At 36.9% G+C, this 13,901-nt stretch overlaps 1 protein-coding gene and 1 long non-coding RNA gene across 10 annotated transcripts in view; both read left to right on the top strand.

The window, feature by feature from the left end:
• Positions 1-13,901, top strand: part of smap1 (small ArfGAP 1) — a 141,111-nt gene that overhangs the window by 60,464 nt on the left and 66,746 nt on the right. The window lies entirely within an intron of this gene.
• LOC137020593 (uncharacterized) lies at positions 8,757-12,173 on the top strand. Its single transcript, XR_010895211.1, has 3 exons — positions 8,757-8,785; positions 9,119-9,215; positions 11,206-12,173. It is a non-coding gene; the product is annotated as an uncharacterized lncRNA (long non-coding RNA).

Genomic DNA, 13,901 nt, shown 5'->3' with positions numbered 1-13,901 from the left:
ATTGACAGGCAGGTGTGCGAGATTGGGTGGCCCTGAGTGAGAGTGGAGAGAGAGAGTCACGGAGAGGGCAGAGTGCTGTGCTTTCTCTTCACTAGTGTCTCTCGCACTCTGTTATTCTTTCTCTCTCTCTGTATGGCTCCTTATTCTTCATGCTCTGCTGTACTGCACAAGTGGCTCTCAACTTGCTTCAGGATTTTACATTGAACATACAGTGGTGACCCACTAGCATGTAAAATAGGAATCTGCAAAACTAAGTGATAGGTGGTCTGAATGACTTGTTAACTGTTGCCTTTGGGGGCTTTCTACCTGGCCACGTTTGCTGCGGTCATGATTGTTCCAGGAGCCCCCCCCCCGCATCTACATTAATCAGGATACATTTGAAAATGCTGTTTTCATTTCATAAATCTCCCCGTGCAATATTATTTTCAAGCATTTTCCAAAAGGTGCTCATCCACACTGAAATGTCTGAACATACGTAAATCACCTTACTGCGCATGCATAAAACTTAATAAAAGCTCATGAGATGATACCGAGAGCAGACATAATAAATTTCTCACGCTATTCTTCTGGCACAATCACTTTATTAGCAAAATATCCCACTACTCACTGTTGCATCCAGGTCACACTCATAATCCTATGGCCTTAAACATAATTGCTCTCATGTTTTGCTGCAGGACAGCGATTGCGAGTAAATTTTCGTCTTTGTAGAAATGTAATTTGAATATTCTACAAAGAAACATTTATCTTTAGCAATACTTTGAATGTGTATAGCAGGCACAACAATGCCAGTGTAACCATAGATATTATGGGTACAATTTGCATCACATGACTAAACATGCGTTATTGTTTTCTTATACCCCCATCTTCACAGTCCACACTACAATGCAAAAACATAATTTTCACATTTATCCACTTGGGAGAGCGTTTTCATAAAGCTCTGTCTTTATTGACAAAAACGCTTTCTCAGTATGGATGGAAGGTCAAAAACGGAGAGAAAGATGTGTTTTCAAATGAAAATGTATAGACCCCTTAAAAGTTTGTAAACATTGCAACGTTTCCTGGTGGGCGGGGCTTAGCTAGAGGCAAAAAGACGCTGGACTCAATGTTGACAAGCATAAGCTAGCATGTTTTAGGAGGGATTTATTAAACATAGATGCAGAAGAAGGTTCAGAACTGTCCGAATATGTACAGTCACTGACTCTGCGGGACCGTGACGGCTATTTTTGTAAATTAACTTAAGTTTTGGATATTTCCTAGACAACATATGAATTAATGGGTGGTTCGGGGAATTTTGTCAAGGCTTATTGTCTAATGTAACCTAACACTGGGCTAACTATGATTATAGCTAGCAATGTGAATTATTTTAAGAGACCATTCAAAGGATGGCGCACTCATCTATCGCTGTATGTTTGTTTAACATTTAAGCTAGCTAGTGCGCTGAAAGTTGGCGACTTTTCACCTATAAAACAGAACCGTGCTGATTTGTACTAGATAAAACCAACACACCATTACATACGCATCGATTATTTTACCTGATATGAAGTGTGCACTGCAAACACGAGTATTATTTATGATCATCCCTGTCCAGTCTGTACGCCGTATTGCATTCAACCACAATTATCTTTTTGATTTCTGTGAATGTCTGCCGGGATCTGGTAAAACTTTAGTTTTGAACCAAAAGTCCTGTTCCTTCTATTCTGGCAGCCAAAAACACAACAGGACGACATTTTAAAGTCAAAACCTCAAACTTTTAGCGCGCTTGCTATGAGTTCTTATTTATGTTTTGCCTCAAGCTAGAGCGGTGACGTCACAGTGACGTAGGCGATTAAGGGGTCTATTGGTGTGTGTTCAATCGAGCCCTGGTGCATTTGCGCTCATCTTACATCACAAACGCTCATGCCGTAAACAAGTCAATATATTGTTTTTTTTTATTAATTTGGTGCTATAATGAGCAGCAGAATGAATGACACTTGGGTTCACTGTATGTGCGTGGTGTGAGAAAAATGAAGAAAAATCTTTCATATAATCAAGCATTTTCTTAAGTTCATTGATTTTAATTCTAAATCTATATCTACAACATATCTTGGTTAACCTTTGCTCTGAAGATGTTCTGAATGTAATTATTTTTTTCTGATAACTGCTGGAACTTTTTTTTTTTTCCTGCTGGTGTTAAGTACATTATATATTGAGTGCCACATCTACAGTGTTTAAAATAATATGTCACTTCAGCTGTTATCTGCATAAAAGTTTCTTTGAATCGAAGTACAGTACCCAAATGTTCTGTCACTACTCTCTGGTGATATTATACACAAAAACAAACAAAAAAAAACAACTTGTTTGTCCTTTTTGCTCTGAAGGTGTCAAAACCATCAGAGCTATCTATTTTTAAATATGGCACCAAAAGGTCACGTGGACCCTATGTGCTCTCAGAAGGAACTTTCCACTGCTTATCTGATCAGACAGGATTATAAGAAGTGTTCAAAGTTTCCTGTATAGTTAGACTCTTTCTGACTCTTACTTACTCTTACCTCTCTCTCGCAATCTCGCTCACTGCAAGAGGGCCCTTGTTCAAATGTATTTCTTCTTACGCAAGAATATTTTACTTGGATAAATTAGAAGAGGTTTTTCTATGCCTATTATTAAAAGAAGAATTCAAATTGTTCCAAATTCTTTTACTTATTTATTGCTATTAAGAAATAAAATGAATCGTTATCCTCATTCCTTCATCTGACTGGATCTCACTTTATCAGTTTGTCTTATGAAGGCGGCTTTCTGCTTTTCTTCCAAATGGACACTTTTGAGGAGACGGCGGATTGCGAGCCATTCATTTACCACACTGATTGCACTCACGATTACACTGCAAGCTCACTCTTGCTCCTATCCAAGGTAAATCATCACCACTGTCATCCCTTACATGTGTTTTGTTGAACAAATGACATTGTCATCGACTAAATGCATGTGCAGTTTACTTCCTGAACAACTGCTCATAGACTCAGAGTTGCTTTCACATTGAAATAGAGCTGCACGATTCTGGATAAATTGAGAATCTTTTTTGTCTGTTTCAAACAGATCAGCTTTCTCCTACGTTTTTGATCAGAGAACTAAAATAACATTTACTTTATTAAAGGTTCTGACAAAATGTTAATTTTTGCTTCAGTCTGTTTAAAATGTTTTAATTTGTAAAAAAAAAAAAAGAATGAATGATTCAATGACTCACTTATTTCATTACTAGATGAATCAACATTTTTTTTGAACGAATCTCAATGAATAATTCAACAACACATACATTTTTTAAGTCACGTCGCCACCTAGTAGTGTAAACAATGTAATTAATACAATCATTATTTGAAGCACCATGTTACTTTCAAAAGTTTATTTGCTCTATTATAATCGCTTCCATAGACATCAGTGTTTATATCTGAACTATAAACTTTTATCCCAGTACTTCTGTGATAGGAATATTTGTAACACAGAAATAATGATACTGTGATGTTGAAAAGCTGTTTCATACTTTTACAGACAACTACAGTCCCTGGATCAGCAGCAGCGCTGACACAGATTTAAATGTTCTGGTGTGATTCTGGTGTGACATGGCCGAATCATTGTCATTTAGGAATAAGATTGTGTGGGTGTTTAAATCGACATCGCAATCTTTTGATGGTTAATCGTGCAGCTCTACATTCATGCCACATCGCGCCACAGTTCCACTGCAACTGAACTCAGACCACCTCCTGCAGGTAGTCTTGGGTTCAGTACACCGGTGCACATCCGGTCCGCATGACGGCTTTCAATTTACTAATTATTCATGAGAACTATGCCCCATTTCAAACTAAACTGCCAGTGTGAAAGCACCCTTAAGAAAAGACTGTGTAATCATGCTGATTTCAGGTTTATAATTAAGTTTTTTTTTTTTTTAGGGTGCAATGGTATTGAACAGAAAGCATGGTGTCTCAAGATCAATGTTTTAACACAGTTTAACAGTTTTAGGCCATTTTGTGTGGTTGCAACTTTTCCAAGAGGGTTTTAGCAAAGTGTCTTATAGAGTGCAACAGAAAAAAATCAATTTCATTTTCTCCATAGGTAAATTGATTTTACTGATAACTTATTGACCTTTGAAGAGCTATTGGGATTCGATTATGTCATTTGTAATGCTTCATTGGATTGTAATTCTTTCGGTCTTGTACCTTTTGTCTTTTTGTCTGATTTTCAAATACTTTTTTGCTTCAAATCAAAGTTTTTAATGTTGTGATTTACCTTGTAACTGGTTGATTTTGTTCATGGCTTATAACTCTAACAAATACTTTTTTAAAAATCCCTAGGGGGAAAAATTAATGGAAAACCATGGCCTCTAAAAAAATATTGGGCAGGTACGGTTTTTACACTCTTTTGATGTTATAAATTGGCACCAACAGTAGTAATACATGATCAAGAAAATATTTAATATATTATTGATCAAAATCAAAGTGAACAATGTATTGCAACAACACATTAATATAGAATATGTTCACAGGTGTGTTTATCGCTAAGTTACTGAGTCTTTGAATGTGACTGATCAAATCTGAATTTAGAGTCAGAAATATGAGTGTCATAATTGACCATTGTGTAAATGTAACAAGTAGAAGTATATTTTTTCCCATCAGTGTAACACACACACACACACACACACACACACACACACACACACACACACACACACACACACACACACACACACACACACACACACACACACACACACACACACACACACACACACACACACTCACACACACTCAAAACTGGGCAGTTCATTGTATTATTATTTGCCATATTACAAAGTGACAGATAATTTGCACCAAAATACTGTAGAGATTGGTTGGATACATAGCCTTTGAAATCGGATAAAATTAATATGGCAAATGTTTTCTTTCTTTTAAAAATGTTGTTTATTTTACTGTCCTAGCTGTGCACCATTATATGATTAGTCGCATTTTGTTATTTGCATTTACATTTGCATGATTTAGAACCATCCTGCAACTTGTTGGCTCACAACCCACTAGTCCACTGTCCTACGTTCTTGCCATCTGTCTCAACTAGTGTGGTTGTATGTTTGAAGTGTAGGTCACAGTGGAGAAGATTGAAAAATGCATTGGCCTTTTGAAAAGTCCAGCTGCAATCATTCTGCTTTCTGCTCCACTGAGTCAAGAATATTCACGGTCTTTGTAACTCCTGGAAGATGACTAAGCATTAAGAGAGACTGAGTTAGCACTGTAGGGGCACCTCCTGTTCTAGAGCAGTCTCGCACCGTTCCCGGAGGGAGAGGGTTGAGATGAAGGGAAAAGTGTGAAAGTTGAAGGAATGGAGGGAGAGATCCTGACAGGGCAGTTCAGCACCTTTGTGCCTTTGGGGCTGGTGCCTGTGGCTGTACGTGACAGCTCATGTGTGCACCTCCACACACACAAAACCAGTGTGCTGTTATAGAACACACTACATTTATTTGTCTGTGGTGGATGTCCATCTGTCTGCTGTCAGACTGGATTGAGATTAACTTTATGATTTTGAAACCAAGCTACCAGAGGTTCATACTGTATCAATTCTAAATCAATTCCATAGTTTTACAAATTGGCCCCTAGGGGGACATACAGGATGTCCGTGTTATTTATTTAATTGGCTTTTTAATATTTTAATATCTCGTTTAATTTGTTTTTCCCTCACACACTCTAAAAAATGCTGGGTTAAAAACAACCCTAGTTGGGTTGAAAATGGACAAACCCAGCGATTGGGTTGTTTTAACCCAGCGGTTAAATGTTTGCCCAGCCTGCTGGGTAGTTTTATGTAAACCAACTATTGTTTAAAAATTGCTATATGGCTAGCTTAAAATGAACCCAAAATAGTTGGGAAATTAAAAACCAGATGCAATTAGAGGCAACAATAATAGACAAAAGGTGAATGTTTATTAATAAGATTTAATATTTTATTAATATAAATTTAATAGTTTTATAGTTTATTAATATAAATTTATTAATAAGCAATTTAATAAATGTTTATTGTTTAATAATTATTCATTGAATATTAATAAATGTTCATTTCAAACATACTTTGGGTTAATTTTAATTAAGCAATACAGTAATTTTTAATCAGTAGTTGAGTTAAATAAAACTACCCAGCAGATTGGGCAAACATTTAACCCTACCGCTGGGTTAAAACAACCCAGTTTAGAGTGCATTTTTATTCTACTGCAAATGCTTGTCAGAAATCATAAGATTATTTTATTTTGACAGTCATAGTTTTTAATAGTAAAATGTACATTTTATTATTGTACTAAAGTCAAAATAAGTTGCTAGCAAGTTAGTATAAGTAAACACTTAAGTTACTTTACTAAATGAAAAAATTATTTAATTTTGCAAACAACATGCTGTCTCTATAATATCATGTTTAATATTTTTCTCACATGGTATAAATGGCTCTTTACATGTGAAAATAATATAGATGCCTAATATAGAGGGCAATCATATTTGGAGGTCCTTGGAATCAATCAGATTGAGAACCCAATAACCCCAATAACCTGCTAATGCAACCCTCTACAATGAGAGTAAATCACTCGCATATGCGACCAAATTTCATAACTCTTGCATGTCTGACAGAAAGCTACGTCTGACAGCACGTCTTGCACTTGAACGGACAAATTCACACAAAATTATCATCTTGGTGAGTATCCTAGTAAACATAGTTGCTTATGTCTTAAGTGAACGTAAAGAACAGTTGAGAAAGACAACGCATCAGTACAGTATACTGGATCCGTGTCTTAAAGTGACAGCAGCCTACACTAAAAAAATGCTGTAAAAAGTCTGGCAAGTAAAATAAAAAATTGACTAGCCAATGGCAACTCGAGCTGTCCGTAGAGGGTTGTAATAACTTTATTACCGTAATAACTTTAATAAACTAATAACTATTGAAATCTGTTTAAAAACACTGAAATTCCAAAAATGGTTCAGAAATTACACACTGCGCCTTTAAGTGTAAGACAAGTCTGCTTGTCCTGGGTTTTCTCCATTTCTCTGTTGAGTGCAAACATCATTCCACAGCTAGCTATCTGTCAGTCCTTAATTTGGTCATCCCAGAATGGCTGAATGAGATGCCGTGCACATCTCTTGAAAGCGTTCCTGCGGGGAACGGGGGTGCCTGCCTTGTGGCGTCTGATGCATATTTTCCCCCTCGACAACCTTCATTTGTCTGTCGTTGTGAGTTAATCTCCATACAGATTTCCTTTGCCATTAAAGGTGCTTGCTGGCTTATGTTAAAATCAGCCAAGCAAGGACCTTACAATGATATTCATAGCCTCTCCTGAACCTCCACAACTGTGTGTGTGTGTGTGTGTGTGTGTGTGAGACTGTGTTGCTTTTGTCATGCCCCCCAGCATGACTTCTCCTGTCCTGATCCATAGTCTATGAGTCACATGTTAAGATCGCCAGAGCCGTGTGTGCATTTTAGGGAGTGTGAAAAAAAGAAAAACCAGAGAGAGAGACCAACATTGACCCCAGGTCAATGGCAGTCTGGCTTCATGCGTAACACAACGGAGGGATTTATAGCGAGTCTGCCACTTAAAGCAGCCTTCAGACAACATTCTGTCGGCACAAGAGAAAGGTGAATGTCTTTTGCTATGATGGTTTGTTTAGCTGCATAAAAATGTTCAGAGAGGTTTGTGTGTTTGCCAGGCTGAGATGATGTAGAACTAAGTAAATTCAGTTGGCTCAAGTGGATGCTCCATCTGTCTGCTGTAGGGTTGGATTGATACCAATACACTGGCCTTGGTACGAAACCAGCCTTTGGTACCTCAGTATCGATGGCAACAGATAAACTGCCTCGGCCGACTGATTAAATGGTTTTAATAGAATTGTTAATTTAGCGTTCATTTGCTGTCAATCTCAGTGTTTGTAGCATCCGCTTCTTTTTTTAAAAGAGAGAATCAGCAAATCGTCCTATTGTAAATTTGCAATAAAAATGTATTTATTTATTTGGTTAAAATTCCTGCCTTGATTTGATTTTATAGATATACTTCTGTTCAGAAGTTTGTGGTCATTAAGTTTTTTTTTTTTATTATGTATGAAATTAATACCGTTTTTCAGCAAGGATGCAGTAAATTGATCAGAAGTGACAATAAAGACTTTTACGTTGTTACAAGCGATTTTTATTTCAAATAAATGCTTTTCTTTTGAACTTTGTTCATCAAAGAACCCAGACAAAAAATGTATCAGTTTCCACAAAAACATTAAGCAGCGCAACCGTTTTCAACTGTGATAATAAGAAAATGTATCTTGAGCACCAAATCAGCATATTGGAATGATTTCTGAAGGATCATGTGACACTGAAGACTGGAACGCTGAAAATTCAGCTTTGCCATCACAGGAATGAAAGTTTTATAATATATTCAAACATAAAACGGTTATTTTAAATTGTAATAAAATTTTACAATATTGCTGTTTTACTGTATTTTTGCCTCAGCCTTGGTGAGCTTAAGAGACTTCTTTCAAACACGTAGTAAAAAATCTTCCTCAGCAACTGAAAACTGTCTGTTTTTTCCCATCTGTAACACGGATATAATTCACAAACCGGTTCTCTACAGCCCTTACTGGAAGTCTTTGTTTTATTAGTGGTGTTTTCTAAGACACACATCACTGTTGTTCATACTTAAAGGTTTGGGATTTAAACAATCTATTATCTCAAAGTATTAAACTAACACATAACTCGCTCTGCACTCTTTGTACTACAGATATGAGTAAAACCTCACATCGTGGGGCTTGTTGAGGTATTGTGTATTATTGTTTTCTTAGCAATCAGACTTCACTTGACCGATGATAAAATCCCATATACCAGAGACAAATCTAAGGACCAAAATATTGTAGAGACTTTGGTGGTCTCTTTTGACTTTGCTTAGTAAGCAACCACCTTAGTAAAATCTAGTCATTCTATATAAAAGCAAAGTAGCATTTTAAGCTGTATTCAGCTATGCACCATTCTTCTGTTTGTTTGGGTTTTTTTTTTTTTTTTGGTCCCTTATATGGACTGAAATGTACAGCAGATAGTCTCTGGAATAGTGCATGCTCTATTTTTGATGGAGGCTTGTTGTTATGATATACAGTTCATGAATGAATGGATGTGAGTCTGTCTGGCGTGGCATAGAGGGGTCTTGCCTGTTCATAGGATCATGTCTTCGGTCTGTTATTGCTGTAGGAAAGGTACAAATCAAAATGTAATTCATCTGTTACTTAAATAACCTTCACCATCACATTCACACAAAACTCAGGAAGGGAAGAATATATAAAAGTAAGGAGAGGGATTTGTTTTGGATTTAGAAATTTTAACAAAATTTAATTTTTAGAAAATTACAAATTGCACATTTATATCATTCTTAAAGATTTACTCACCCTCAAGCCATCATATGTGTATATGGCTTTCTTCTTTCTGATGAACACAATCATGGCTGCAGCGCCACGATTTAACTACAGAAGAGTCAAGTTTTAAATATGAAAAATATCAAAACTCTTTGGTCATTTTTAAGCGCGATGCTAACGGTCTAATCAGATTCAATGAACTATGCTAAGCTATGCTAAAAGTGGTACCGCCAGAACCGGAGATCGGCTGAATGGATTCGAAAACGGTAAAACTCAACTGTTTAACTCTAGGGGAGTTGGGGAGTTGGAAAATGAGCCTATTTTCAAAAAAAGTGGAGTGTTCCTTTAAGTACCATATTGAGCTTCATAAGCAGTTTTTCGTTTGTCATGGGAATGCTATTTTGCTATTGTACGTCAGAGAGATGATGTGCTGCTGCTCTATTGCAGTGCTCTCAACAGTATGATGGTATCTTTGTAGGGCAGGGTTTGGAAAAGAGAGGCTGTGTCTAATTCAGTAGTTGTTGAAAAGTTCCAGAATGGCTAACATTGTTTACAGCACTTTTAACAACTAAAAATCCCAGTTCCTTATCTTTTTGTATTTTATTGTATTTTAGGGAAGAATAAACATTTATAAAATAACTCTTTTATTTTATTTATTGCTCCTCCAGCAGCGGTTTCCAAAATGGACTATATGCACGGAGCGTTCTTTAGAACTTCCGCATTAATATTAGCCAGCTCGAAAACTTCCGGTGAGATGTCATTTGCTGGTGTTGAGCATCAGTAGTGTAATACTTAGTTTATAATCAGAATATAGTCACTTAAATAGTGTGGCATAGCATTAATTTAGTTATTCAAACGCAAGACAGCATAAAAAATAAATAAAGATGTACCTCAATGTTCCTCCTCGGCTAAATTCAATTCGACCATTAGTTTTCACACTTTTATGTGGAAAAAAAGCTTCAAAAATTAAATATTTATTGTGCACTTTAGTTTAATTTTAAATTAATTTTTCACAAGTGTGCTGAAATCATTGATCTTGCACTGCACTGACTGACAGCTGCTGTGATTACAAAGGGAGAGCACGGTGCTCGCTTTCTGTGTAATTCACAATAAAAGTTATTGTTTTTCATAAGATTTTGTGAGTATTTCATACTTCACATTGACAAAATGTATTTTAAACCTAGTTATTTTATAATGTTTAATATTTAGTCAAAAACGAAGTGAAAAACGTTTAGAAGAAATGGCTGATATGTGCGCAAATAAATGTTACTTTGCCGCCATTTGGTGGTTAAAATGCTAATTACTGTCTTTTTTATTTTTAGATAAGTGTTTTCTATCAAATGTTAAATTTCCTATATTTTTAAACGTTCGGTTTTACAATGGGGACAATCTCAGAAGGATGAACAAATAATGTTTGTGGTCATCACATTAAAAATAACATTTGAAGTGCTGGGAAAAAATGTGTGTGCGTGTCTAATTACAGACAAGGCATTTTTAAACAGTCCCAATAGCTTCGTCTTTATTGCAATCAATAAAACTGGTTTATTGGCAAATTAGGTAAATGTGATGACTACATTAAAATATAAATACAACATTAAAAAGTCAACCATAGATGGTTTTGTGTCGATGTACAACGACTACAGAATGAACAGCTAACAGTTCACCGGAAGTGCTCGAGCTGGCTTAACTACAACCAGGAAGTAACCCGTGCATATAGTCCATTGTACAGATCCTGGAAGGTCTGAAAGTAGCAGCAGCTAGTTGAATTGTGCTTTTGTTCTTTGTATTCCTCCAAAGCAGCTTTGAGTTTACTAGATTGCAATTGTTTTTCCAGTGACCCCAGTAGACCGCTTCCGGAGGGCAGCGACTGCCCGAGTATCTCGTCCTGCACAACCGTCTCTCATTAACTCAGTGAGATGCTCATTAGGGTTTAAGTGGAATTAGTATGAAAAGCTCTCTCCCTGTGCTAATGAAGGCAGCCGCGCCACAATTGTTTTCATTTTCCGTGACACTCCCTGAATGCAATCAGAAACCTTGACCGAGTCCCCTGCTAGCGCTCTCTCTCTCTTTCGAGCGCATTTTATCCCATGTAAAGGTAACTGCACAAATTATCTCTGCATTAACGCACCTCACTCTTTTTTTTCATCATGTCCAGAATTTTGTAAACGTTTCATAGATATAATTATAAAACATCCACTATTGCTATGCTCAACATCATGTCCCCTTTCTCTCATTGGCACGTTAGGCTAGGCTTGCATCTGCTTTCTCTCCAGGGTTAACATCATACACCGTGTGTATGCAACATGTTTCTGTGTGTGTGTTTTTTGGCTTCATGTTGCTCATTGAGAGTTGTAAAGTGTCTCACTTCCTTCAAACACCTGTCTTGCTTTCTCGCTCACTCATCCTCCATTCTTTTCCCTTTGGAAATGAAGCTGACGTTTCAGTCTTTTTTCCCATTTGAGCAATGAATAAATTATCAAAGTATAGCGAGCAGCGTTTGCCGAACTGAATATGCCGTTGTTATTGTTTGGTACACATGCATGTGTAGTGTTCTTTGTTTGTGTGTAGGATTCTGGGTGAGAATCTTGTTGCACATGTGTGAGATATTGGAGTAAGTGTGTGTATATGTGGAAAGCTCCACGTATTAATAAGTCTCCGTGTTTGTCCTTTCGAGTGCGTGCATGCATTTCTTGCTCAGATCTTTCCACCCCCCTGCTGTTCTTGTGACAGTCTGCTGTCAGGGGACTATGAGCAGTTGGGGAGGAGGAATTTCCATATTACTCGACCATACACACTGATTTTCTTGATCCCTGTAGAATACGGTACATCCAGATGTGCAGACGATTCTGGAGACAGAGGCCCTTTCCAGCCTAAAGATGGATGCAGTTTTCAGAGCTCCTTCTCCATAATGTGGTTTTCAACCTTTTTGACTCAGAGGCCCCCTGTTCTCCAACACAATATTCAAAAGCCACCCACCCCCCATATAGGCTAAGATATTTCCAGTATTTCTGCTGTAATCTTTAAAAGCAATATTTAATCAAAGGGGGGAAAAAAAAAGTGATTTCAGTTTTTGATTTTGTGTATTTATTAGCGCTTTCATTTAGGTTAGTTCAGGGATTGTTTTGATCTATATTAATAATAATTTATTAATTTAAATACTTTAAAGTCAGCCCTCTTGAAAGTTTGTTGTGGCTCTATGGTTGAGAACCGCTTGTCTGATCTGAGCTGAGTGGGATTATGTTTCAAGGTGACAGGAAGTCCCGCCTCTCAATCGAAAAACCAATCACTTTAAACCATGTCGTTGTCGTTGCTCATTTGTGACGGTTCCTAAAGAGTGCTCGGATAGATTACGAAAAATAGTTTTCACCCTGCAATGAAGGGCAACTGGATATTCAGACCCTCTGTTTTGGGAAAAATTAATAAATAATGAATGATTATAAATTCAGAATGTTAAAATGTACCATCTAGCCTGGTTTCCCAAAAACATTAAAACATTTTTAATTAAAGTTTATTAATCATTTAGACTTGAAATTCTTTGGGCAGGCAAGTAGGTGTGTGCGCAGTCTGTTTGCAAACAGGAAACATTGGGTAGAAATTTGCCAGTGATTAATAGGAGTATCTTTAGTATAAAAATGTTATGCATATTTGTGTTTACATTTTCTACCGTTCAAAAGTTTGGGGTTGGTAAGATTTTTAAAAATGTTTTTTTATGCTCACCAAGGCTTCAGTTTATTTGTTCAAAAATACAGTAAAATTGTGAAATATTATGGGGTTTTTGTTTTGTTTATTTTTTGTGGGCAACACCAGCCAACAAAGAATATACAGCTCCAAGGAGCCCCTTACTGAGGCGCAAAAGGAAGTGGCATATTCGTAAGTGTCATAGATGGCAGATTGGGCATCAGTTACCAGGTGAACAAGTGAGATCTCATAGAGCAATGAGTTCAGGGGCTTTTACATGCTAATAAAGCAGGAGCTGCTGTTAGCATTTTGCATGTGTTTAATTGAATAGTTGCTTTTGTGCAAGAGGCATGACCCTTATAACTGCACTTAATGAAGACGCACACGTGCATCTCACTGGTACAAGGCTGCATGAGTGTTATACGCTTACATTTGCGTTTGCGTTTGTGTGTGTGTGTGTGTGTGTGTGTGTGTGTGTGTGTGTGTGTGTGTGTGTGTGTGTGTGTGGTCTGTGCTCGTGATAAGCATATGTGTAGTGCCAGCAGGTGATATTTTTCCTTTGTAGTCTTTGTGAGGTAAAATGCATAATTAATGCAGATGAGATATTTAAAGCTCAAGGCCTGGCACTAACCAGTGTGATGCTTTTCTCCTTTCTCTCTCTTGCTCTCTTTCTTCATGTACACTACCATTAAAAAGTCCGGGGTCAGTACGAATTTTAAAGGCTGAATAAATTTGATCTAAAATAGAGTAAAAATGGTGATTGTGAAATATTATTACAGTTTCAAATTTGAATATATTTTAAAATGTAATTTATTCCCGTGATGGCAAAGCTGAATTTTCAGCATCATTACT

The sequence above is a fragment of the Chanodichthys erythropterus genome, chromosome 5 (genome assembly GCF_024489055.1).
Source record: "Chanodichthys erythropterus isolate Z2021 chromosome 5, ASM2448905v1, whole genome shotgun sequence".
In the NCBI taxonomy this organism is placed as follows: Eukaryota; Metazoa; Chordata; class Actinopteri; order Cypriniformes; family Xenocyprididae; genus Chanodichthys; species Chanodichthys erythropterus.
The sequence above is the reverse complement of the archived record's forward strand: the minus strand, read 5'-3'. Positions and strand labels throughout refer to the sequence as shown.